This window comes from Hemicordylus capensis, chromosome 1, assembly GCF_027244095.1.
Source record: "Hemicordylus capensis ecotype Gifberg chromosome 1, rHemCap1.1.pri, whole genome shotgun sequence".
Taxonomy (NCBI): Eukaryota; Metazoa; Chordata; class Lepidosauria; order Squamata; family Cordylidae; genus Hemicordylus; species Hemicordylus capensis.
Window position 1 is genome coordinate 203,467,559 of NC_069657.1, and position 9,628 is coordinate 203,477,186.

The window sequence follows — 9,628 nt, forward strand, 5'->3', positions numbered from 1 at the left end:
TTGCACTCACCCACCCAGACAACCAAAACAACAAAATCCCCCCCCCACACACACACACAAAGGGAAACAGAGGGAGCCTGGCAGGCTGGACACCACACACCAGCCTACAAAAACAAAAAATTAACTGACCAGGCAGCACACAGACAGCAGAAGCAAAGATGGCAGAGCTGGAAAAATTCTTTTCAAAGCATAGCACCCCAGTTATTAAATCCTCTGGGGGTTGGCTACAAGCAATGAGTGGTGGGGGGACCACACAAGCAGCACCCAGTTAAAGCCTCTGGGTGCTGTTGGTACAATTTAAATTAATAAATTGGGGGCAGGGGGGATCAGCACAGCATCACAGTTATTAATGCCCCTGGGGGCTGGCTACAAGCAATGGTGGTGGTGGGGGGGCACACCACACAAGGAAAAAACATTCCAAGCAGCCAGCACCCAGTTCAATCCACTAGGGCTGCTGTTTTTTGTTTGTGTGTTTTGCTTGTTTTTTAAAGAAAGAAAATAAATTAAAGCAGTTGTTGGCACTGCAAATGAAAAGGATTTTTTTAAAAATAGAGCCATATAAGTCCAGCAGGCACTCTGTCTTTCTCTCCACTCACTGGGCCAGGCAGGCAGGCCCAGATCACCACCACTACCACCACCACCAGTATTTGCTCTCCTCTCAATGATGCTGCAGTCTTTCTCTAATCCTTCTCTCCTGAGAAACAAATGGCTCTCTCTGCAGCCAAGCAGCCCTTTCAATACATTTTTAAAAGCCAAATACAAGACCAAATACAAACTGCCTCTTTCTGCTCCCGAACAGGTGGATGTGACACATTAGTAGAGTTTGGAATATACAGTATACTGCCTATCAGAGCTTATCAGATCCTGTCTATCAGAATCCCATAGCTCATCATCAAGTCACAAGCTATACAAAATCCTGGGAAAACCAAGACATTTTGAACAACAAAAGAGCAGGTCACAAACCTACATAATTTAACATACAAATTGTATTTCTTGGCATTTGCATTCTGATTTTGCCATTGTTTGCTTTGTTTGTTCCTTCAGTTCATTAAACTCTCCCCCTCCCCACCCATGATAATGGGCACAATCCAGCCAAAATTAAGCAGGTGGGTCTTAAAAGTGCTTAACATTTTGCTGTCATCTAAGCATAGTGAATGAGAGGGTAATTGCACAGCATCTTCTAAATCTGCACTCCTCTCATTGCTTAAGATTTCCTTCTAATTGTATGGGTACTGGAAGACAAACATAAAGTTCTCCAAAGCAGCTTTATGCTTCCATTTCTAACCAGCCAATTAACATCCTGAATTATGAATGCTGTTAATTCTTTTTGCCTCATTTTGGAATACAAGGGAAATAGAAGTATGTCAAAATTATAGCCATGTTCAAAAGGCAAGTATCTCTTGAAGCATGATTTCTCCCTCCGCTCCTGAAGTGTTACCCTTCTTATACAATGAGTTCCATTGAGAACACTGTAGTTAAGAAGTACAAATAATCCATTATCAAAAGCCACTTTGTATTGTAGAATTTTCCTCTATCTTCAGATGTTACACTACTTTCTTAGCACCTGACTCCAGATACAGTGCCCTCAGCATGGACTTTATGTACTCTACACACTGATATCAGTTGTTTTTTAGCACTAACTGTCTTGGCTGTGAAGTGCAGATTATGAGTAATATAATTTTGCTATATTAATTAAACATCAAAGTTCGACATAATTGAAGGCCACAGGGTACTGCAGACTGGGTGTGTGAATGCTGCAACAAAACCAATGAATGCTTCAGCAAAACAGCAATGAAATGGTTTTCCTTTTTCCTTTTTCAGAGATCGCAGTTTTCAGTTGACATTGTGTCACAAAATACATAAAATATCATCTCTTCAAGAGCTCCTTCCACAGCTCTGTTGAACATGAGGCTCTTTGGATAGGTAATGAGCTCTCTTTTCTTAGGAGGAAGTTCGTTCTTTCTCTAAACGGAAAGAGATGTCCAAGAGGCACTAGTCATGCATATCAAGTTCAGAATGGGAGCAAGTCTTAATTGTGGCCTCAGGGGTTCCCACCGCCCAAAGCCTACAACTTGAGTGAAGTTCAGATACAGTTCAAAATCGGCTTGCCACCAGCCTTCCTTCCCTGCCAGTCTGTGCCTTCCCAAAGCAAACTTAACCATTCAAAATGGAGGAATCAGTGACAAGTGACAGCCCTGCTGGCTGGAGACAAGAGAGCTCTTGTAAGTCTCATCTTTGAGGGCCAGATGCTCCTCAGCCAGTTTAATTCCTGCCCAATATATTAGAAATGAGGGTACTGGAAACTTAAGGAAGTTTTAAGTCAAAAGGTGCAGTAACAAATACCTTAAATCAGGTTTTCTTAACCTTGGGCCCCCAGATGTTGTTGGACAACAACTCCCATCACCCCCAGACATGGCCTTTGTGGCTGAGGATGATGGGAGTTGTAGTCCAACATCTGGGGGCCCAAAGTTAACAAACCCTGCCTTAAATAAATAACACTACAATGCCCATGCATCTCACTGGCAATGGATGCTCTTGAGGAAGCTCAGGAGTGTCCAGGCCTTAAGGATAAGGCATACAAGGCCTCTGATTTCACCAGCCAGCCCTCCCCACCACCAATTCCCCCCATCTCTAGGTTACTTTACTTGGGAAATGGGGAATTGGTAGGATTGGTTGGTGGGATTCTCCTCTAGGGTTTGTCTTTCCAAGTTCTCAATGAGATATTTCACAAGCTTTCTCCAAGAATCCTTTAAGAAGCTTCAGAAAAATAAGCTAATTATAAGGCAAGGCAAAGGAGCTCAGCCCTCACCAGTGGTGACATCAGTCATGCAGTGGCTGTCTACCTGAATATCATATGATCAATTGGAATTATAATTTGCATTCCTTACAATGCATTGTCAGGAATTACATTCCTGACAATGTCAGCTCTCTCAGCTGTTTTATGAAAGTACACCCCTATTTGAGGGATTCTTGTCTGCTTGCTAGTTCATCACTCTATATGAGTACCCAGAATGTTGGGGGGCAATATGCTAAATCATTGTAAACCGCTTAGAGAGCTCCGGCTATAGAGCGGTATATAAATGTAAGTGCTATTGCTATTGCTATATGTCCATCGATATGAACCCCCAGTCTTCCTGGCTATTCTGCATTCTGTACCCCTGCTTCTTGTTGGGGTTTGTGATTATTTTGCAAAGCACCAAGGAAGCTCCCACTCCAGTTACAGAGTGCATAGTTGTTGCAGCTATTTAAGTAGCATGCAAGGAGATCACTGTAGAGTCTAAACTAAATTGATTTATTGGTGAAGTACATTTGAGATAGGAAAGACCTAGCCTATCTATTAGCTACATAATGAATAGGTAGGGAGATATATATATATTTTCCCCCCGTCTTCTCTCTAGAAAGAAAGGAAGAGGACTGACTCACTACAGGAAGTACCTGAGGAGTCATAGAGTAGAGGAAAGCATGGAAAGGTAAAGGAGACCCTGACTAGCTATCTTTACTCCCAATGCCCCTGGTGGTCATTAGGATAATTGATGCAAAAGGCCGATGCACTGGAACTCTATCTCCAACACTTCTAAGGGCCTTTTCTGTTATAATGTCTTGGCTAACCATTTCACTCTTGCAGCTCTTTCATATGTTTGTTAAAGGGGAAATAGAAAAATGCTGTTTCAGTAGTTACCACAGAAAAAGAAAACCACATCAAGGTCACTAGACACTGAATGTGCTTGTAGTGAGCAGCCTTCCAGTGAGTTCCAGTGAGTTGGTGGCAGCAAAGGAATCTACTGGAAATATAGAATGGTTTTATGAAAAGCCCACCCAGGCAGCCTGATCACTGAGATATGACTCAGTGATCATTCCCCTCACATGAACTGGTCTGAGTAGAAAGGCTATTGTTCCTTACAGTGCTGATCTATGAATAGCCTTACCAAGTAAAACTGGTAAGATTAGCAGGTGTTAGCCACTTTTATGTATTAGTCTTATAGAGAGAAATAATGAGCTTTTAATTCTGCAACTGTGTACTTATATGTATTACTGTATTTCATTCAGTCACCTGGCATTGGTATTCTATATAGCAATTTAGCATAATTGTAATTTTGCCCCTATCCTCTCTTTTCTCAAATTCCTTTTTTTGAAAGACTGATAAAGACTTTTTGACCAAAGGACCAGAAAGGGAAAGTAATAACTGTTCAACAATTAGCATACATTAACCCTAACCATCAAGGCCGAATACTTGGATTAAGAGAAGTATGAAACAACTTCTTTTGAATATCTGGGGATGCAGAAGATAACAGACTGTGTATGATGAAATGAAAGGATGAGTGGGGAACATCTAAAGAACATCTGAAGACCCAACTCCCAGACAGGTGGCATCATAGTTGTCATAACTATAAGTTTTGATGGATGTGAGGGTCTGACCCCCAAGAGCAGTCAAGCACTAAGATGTGTATAACACCAGAAGACTCAGACCCAACGTTTGGAGGGCAGGTCCAGAAGATGCATTTTCTTCCTCTCCAATTTGCAGCACCCCTGCACCCTAGCATCTGCACCCCTTCTTATCAAACCCTAGCATCTGTAATTGTTGGGAGAGACCTTGAAATGGCCCTTCAACATTTTTCTACACATTGGTAATAAACCTTATCTACTCCCCACCCCCATCTCCCTTCCTCTTTTCTCTTCCCCTGCTAGGTAACCTGCTTGTATTAGAGTTAAGTAAATTCGCTTTGCTTGCCAGCATCTTATTGTACTTATTGTACTTCTTCAAATCTACTTCCTTAAATAAAATCATAAAATACAACCCTTGTTTGATTGCTTGTGTCTCACACATCTGTGGATTGAACCTATGCTAAGGAGCATTAGGTGGCAACTGACAGTGTTTAAGACTTAGGGTGCATGAACGCACTGGTCCGAGAGAGCACTGGTACACTGGCACACTGACTCATAAGCCCCATATGGATCTGCGGGGACATTAGCTAGGATTAATCTGGGTAGATAAGTCCTCCCAGAGAAAGTGAGGCCCGTGCGTTGAAGGAAGAGGGTTGGTTGGTGAAGCCCCTCTGTGCAAAAGGGAGGTAAATCTCCCAAGGGTGAGTAAGCCCCTTGAACACTCTGGGAGGTGGCTATAGTCCAACCAACAGAACCTGGTAAGGTCCTCCAGGCAAGCCTCCCCAGAGAGAGTAGATAAGTCCAACAACCCAGGAGCAAGGAGCGAGGCCAGCCATTTGGGGACAGATTGGAGCTTGGAAATAGAAGGTAAAAGGCAGAATGCCTTTGTGCATAACACCATGAAATGTGAACCCTTGGAGTCTTAGGGGCAAGAGCTTCAACCTCAAAGGATGGCAAACCACCAACACACACTCACGACGTACAGATTTCAACAAGGCTTCTCTCCAAGGTTCTTGGGAATTGTAGCTTTGTGTGGTTCATTTTTTGAGATCACTCGCAGCAAGCAATCTCAAACTTGGGTCCCCATAGGTTGCTGGATTACAACTCTCATAATCCCCAACCAGTAACCCCCTGCCTCACAGAATTACAATGTCTGGGATCTCCTGAGAAGTGGGAATAACTGCTTAAACCGCTTCAAGTGTGAAGTGTGGGTATGCTCTTATTAGCTTGTTGAAAGCAGCTTACATTTGCAGAACATGCCAGTTACTGCAGCTTTTAGTCATAATGGGCAAAATTAGTTTCCATCAAGGTACATAACATCACGGACTGTGACACTGTATTGATATAGTAGTAAGCATCCTAATTATCAGTTTGGTGACACCACAGATCTGCTTTTCCTTTGGTTAGCGTTCAGGATTTACAACCTGCCCCGTGGCAAGTCAGTGTGGTCTAGTGGTTAGAGTGCTTGACTAGGAGCTGGGAAGGAGAAAAACCTTACATACTGCCCTGAGTCTCTTGGAGGAAGTGTGGGACAGAGATATAACTAACTTATTTCCTTAAGCCTTCAGGGAAAGGACAGAATAAAAATCCAAATCAAATTAATACAAATGAGCGAGGCCATTTTAAATAACTGGTAATTATAGCACCGAAGGGCTCAGTAGAATAAGCACAACAGTTTATAGTGTCTTTTTAAAAAAACATTTTTTAAAAAAAAATTACCTGATCACAAAAGCAAGAAGGAGTTTCATTTTATTATGGGCTGCACAAAGCACTGATGAGTTCCTTTTTTCGGATCATTTCCATTAAGCTGGTATTTTACAGCTCACAATGTTAGATGAATTATTAAAGGGCTGCAAACACTTGAAGTCACAGCTCATTCAATTAGTAGCTGTCTTCTTTTCAATGACACATAGGAAAGATGCTTAGAACATCATTGTCAGTGGCAGAGAGGCACATCTGATGTTAAATGTTACCCTCTTCCTCTCATGCTTTCTCAGTCTCAAAAACCAGGAAATGTGGACAGTGCAGAAGAAATATGAACCTATATAAAATGACAGTTAAGGGTTAGCACCATGAATAGCAAACAGTCACTGGAAGAGGTCATGCATTATAGATCAAGTTAATGTTACACTTTACAAAATATAATGAATAGCAATGTATATAAAAGAGAAATGAAAGGAGAAAAGAGAAAAATAGTCAGTGTGCTAATACATTTAATCATGTTTCATACAAGCTTTATAGAATGCCTTACAATATGTTCTTATATTCTGTTATTAATATTTGAAAATGCTGAACAATTCAAATTTACTAGGAAGTGACTTACATTTTGTATGATTCACAAGCAGAAACTTGTGTCTGAACTCCGGCTTCGCTTCTGTTTTCTCCCTTAATGGTCAGTTTTGATGGGATAATTTTTCATTATGGCTATATTTCATATCACAGTGAGCCATAGTACCACCTCTTTGTAAACCATAGTCTAGCAGCCAGGAGTGTCACTGTTAGCCATTTATTTATTTATTTACTTATTTATTTATTTATTTTATTTATTCTTTCTTTCTTTCTTTCTTTCTTTCTTTCTTTCTTTCTTTCTTTCTTTCTTTCTTTCTTTCTTTCTTTCTTTCTATGCCGCCCTTCCAAAAATGGCTCAGGGTGGTTTACATTAAAATAAAAATAATTAAAATCAATTAACAGTTAAAATAAAAAACTATACCGCCACGCCCCCGTGTCTGATGTCAGATGCGAGGGATGTGGTCTCCCTCCCAAATGGGGCCACACGGCTCCATTTGGAAGAGAGAGCGGCCCCTGCTGGATTGCCAATGCAGTGCGGGCCGATCTCTCTCCTAAATGGAGCCACATGGCCCCGTTTGGGAAGGAGACTGATCGGCCCCACTGTGTTGGCAGCGAGACCAGGAGCAGCTCTCCCTGCTTTTAAGGCAGGGAGAGTTGCTCTGGCCATGCTGCCAGCACAGTGCAGGCTGATCGATCTCCCTCCCAAATGGGGCCACGTGGCCGTGTTTGGGACCGAAATAACACCCCCATGTCTGACGTCAGACATGGGGGGCGTGTCTGGGGCCATGCTCACGGCCTCTGATTGGTGGCGGCCCGGGTTCTTTGAACCCATTCCCTCAATGGTGGCTCCACCCCTGATTATAACATGTTAAAAATACAAATCCAGTTAAAAATACAAATCCAGTTAAAAGACCCATCAGACTGTAGTTAAAGGACTTTTAAAAGCCTTTCTAAACAGGGGGGTTTTAAGATCTTTTTTTTATAAAGCCCTAAGAGAGGGAGCATGGCAAAGTTCTTCTGGGAGGGCATTCCATAGCCAAGGTGCCACAACCAAAAAGGCCCTGTCTCTTGTTAACCAGTGATATCTGCTGGCCATCTAAGAAACTGTATCAGGAATAACTCAAACCCAAGTTAAAAATATAGCTGATCACAAGGGAAATTTTTTCTACATAAAAACACAAACATGACATGTAAAACCAACAACTATCACCAACACCGGATCTCAATATTACCAGCACACTACTCAGTTCCTGTTGAGAAGGTGTGTGTGTGTGGGGGGGATTCAATACAAACAACTCCCCCTGCCCAACTGCAAAATTCAAACACTTCTGACAGTACTGTACTGTTTGTGGTTATTTAATCAGCACCTCAGCACATGCACCTCACAATTACCTTCACATCTGTTTCACATTCATTGTTACCATCATGAATATAGAGCTGTACAATGAAGGTATGGTGAAAAGAAGTGGAGCAGAAGCAGCTTAGGAGCATCAAGTGAGAGTTTCTGTGTCTTGTGCACCAATCCATTCACCTGGTCACATATTCAGTACTAATTCCATATTTGCTCAGAATAGAAACTAGAGCATGCATGGCCTCTCCTGACTGATGCCTGGAATGGAAATGAAACTGAACAAAAGTTATTCCTTTGCCCTTAGGGAGCTGTTTCAGAATACCTACAACTGTCAGCAAGGGAATATCACTAAATTCCCAATTACTCACAACAGCTACTCCCCATGATGAAACATACTCCTTACCTTATAATTGTAAAAACAGAAACTAATAACCAGCTGAGCTAGATCAGGGACATCATATTCTAGCAATGCTGGTTTTTTGTGTGAAACAAGAAGAGCCACATTTATCCTCCCAAACCTGCATTTACAGAACACTCCAAATTTCCTCAGCATAACACTCCCTCGTGCCAACATCTCATGCTTGCTTGACAGACTCCTCAGGTTGGATTCCCCATGCAACCGCTCCACATTAAGGAGCAGATTGATGTTACTGTCTTACTCCAAAGGTGTTTTAAAGAGCCGTGAATGAGACTTGCAGCTCTTTAACGAGCAGGCTTCCTCGTTTGTTTTTAATATTGCTTCGGTGCAATTATTCTGATATGCAGGTGAGAGGTTGAGCTTTGCAAGGAGTTTCATCAGTCATGATCAATGCCTTGTTTTGTGTGCTTAGCATGCTTTGAAAAACAGTCGAAATGCTTAAGAACACAGCAGGCTTCCAAGTCAGAAGCATCAGTATTTCAAGAGAGTTGGAGCCACAGCCAAGGATGGTGGAGGATAATTAAAGTAACACTTCATTTTGTGATGCTTTACTGCCAAGCAGAGCACACTAACACATATCAATGGAAACATAGCTTGCTGGCTTCCGTTCTCGTCCCCCCCCCCCCCGCCCCATCTCCTCTCTGAAGCCTGCCAGTTACACTGCATATTCTTCTGGTTTATTCCCTGTATCCATGTGCAAAGCATTATTGCATTTGACTAAGCCTTCAATTGTTCAGTGTTTGCTATGGAGAGTTTATCACTTGCCTTTAATGAGGCTTAGGTTAGAACAACAACAACAAAATGTCAGCACCTAATCTCTTAAGAAGGTTGAATGCAGGTAAGCTTTAAGATGTCAGCATATTGTTTTCTAATTGGTCATTTAACAAGTTCTTTGACTTTATTTTTAGTGGTAAGGATAATTCTAAAACAGTCTGTGTATTTGGTGGGATTTTCCAGATGAGGGGGCGAAATAATATTTTTTTTCTGCCTTTTTTCCCCGTTGACTAGGGATGGCGCATAATAATGCTGTGGAATAATCTAATATGCACAGGAAACCTATTCCAATGAGAGATAATAACAATAATACTTAGTCTTTATATTGTCTTTTAGAGTGTTCCAAGTGTTTTACACACATTATCTCGGCAATCCTTTCAACCACCCTGTATTTTTATACCCATAGTTCAGAT

At 41.7% G+C, this 9,628-nt stretch overlaps 1 long non-coding RNA gene across 8 annotated transcripts in view; it reads right to left on the bottom strand.

Annotated features, from left to right (window-relative positions):
- The window catches only part of LOC128336302 (uncharacterized), a 66,491-nt gene extending 59,217 nt beyond the window's left edge, over positions 1-7,274 (bottom strand). For all 8 annotated transcript variants that reach the window (XR_008311910.1, XR_008311907.1, XR_008311908.1 and 5 more), the window contains exons 1-2: positions 6,707-7,274; positions 6,103-6,424 (exon numbers count right to left, since the gene is read on the bottom strand). This is a non-coding gene — a long non-coding RNA (uncharacterized LOC128336302). The remainder of the gene's footprint in view (positions 1-6,102; positions 6,425-6,706) is intronic.
- Positions 7,275-9,628: the final 2,354 nt, after the last annotated feature.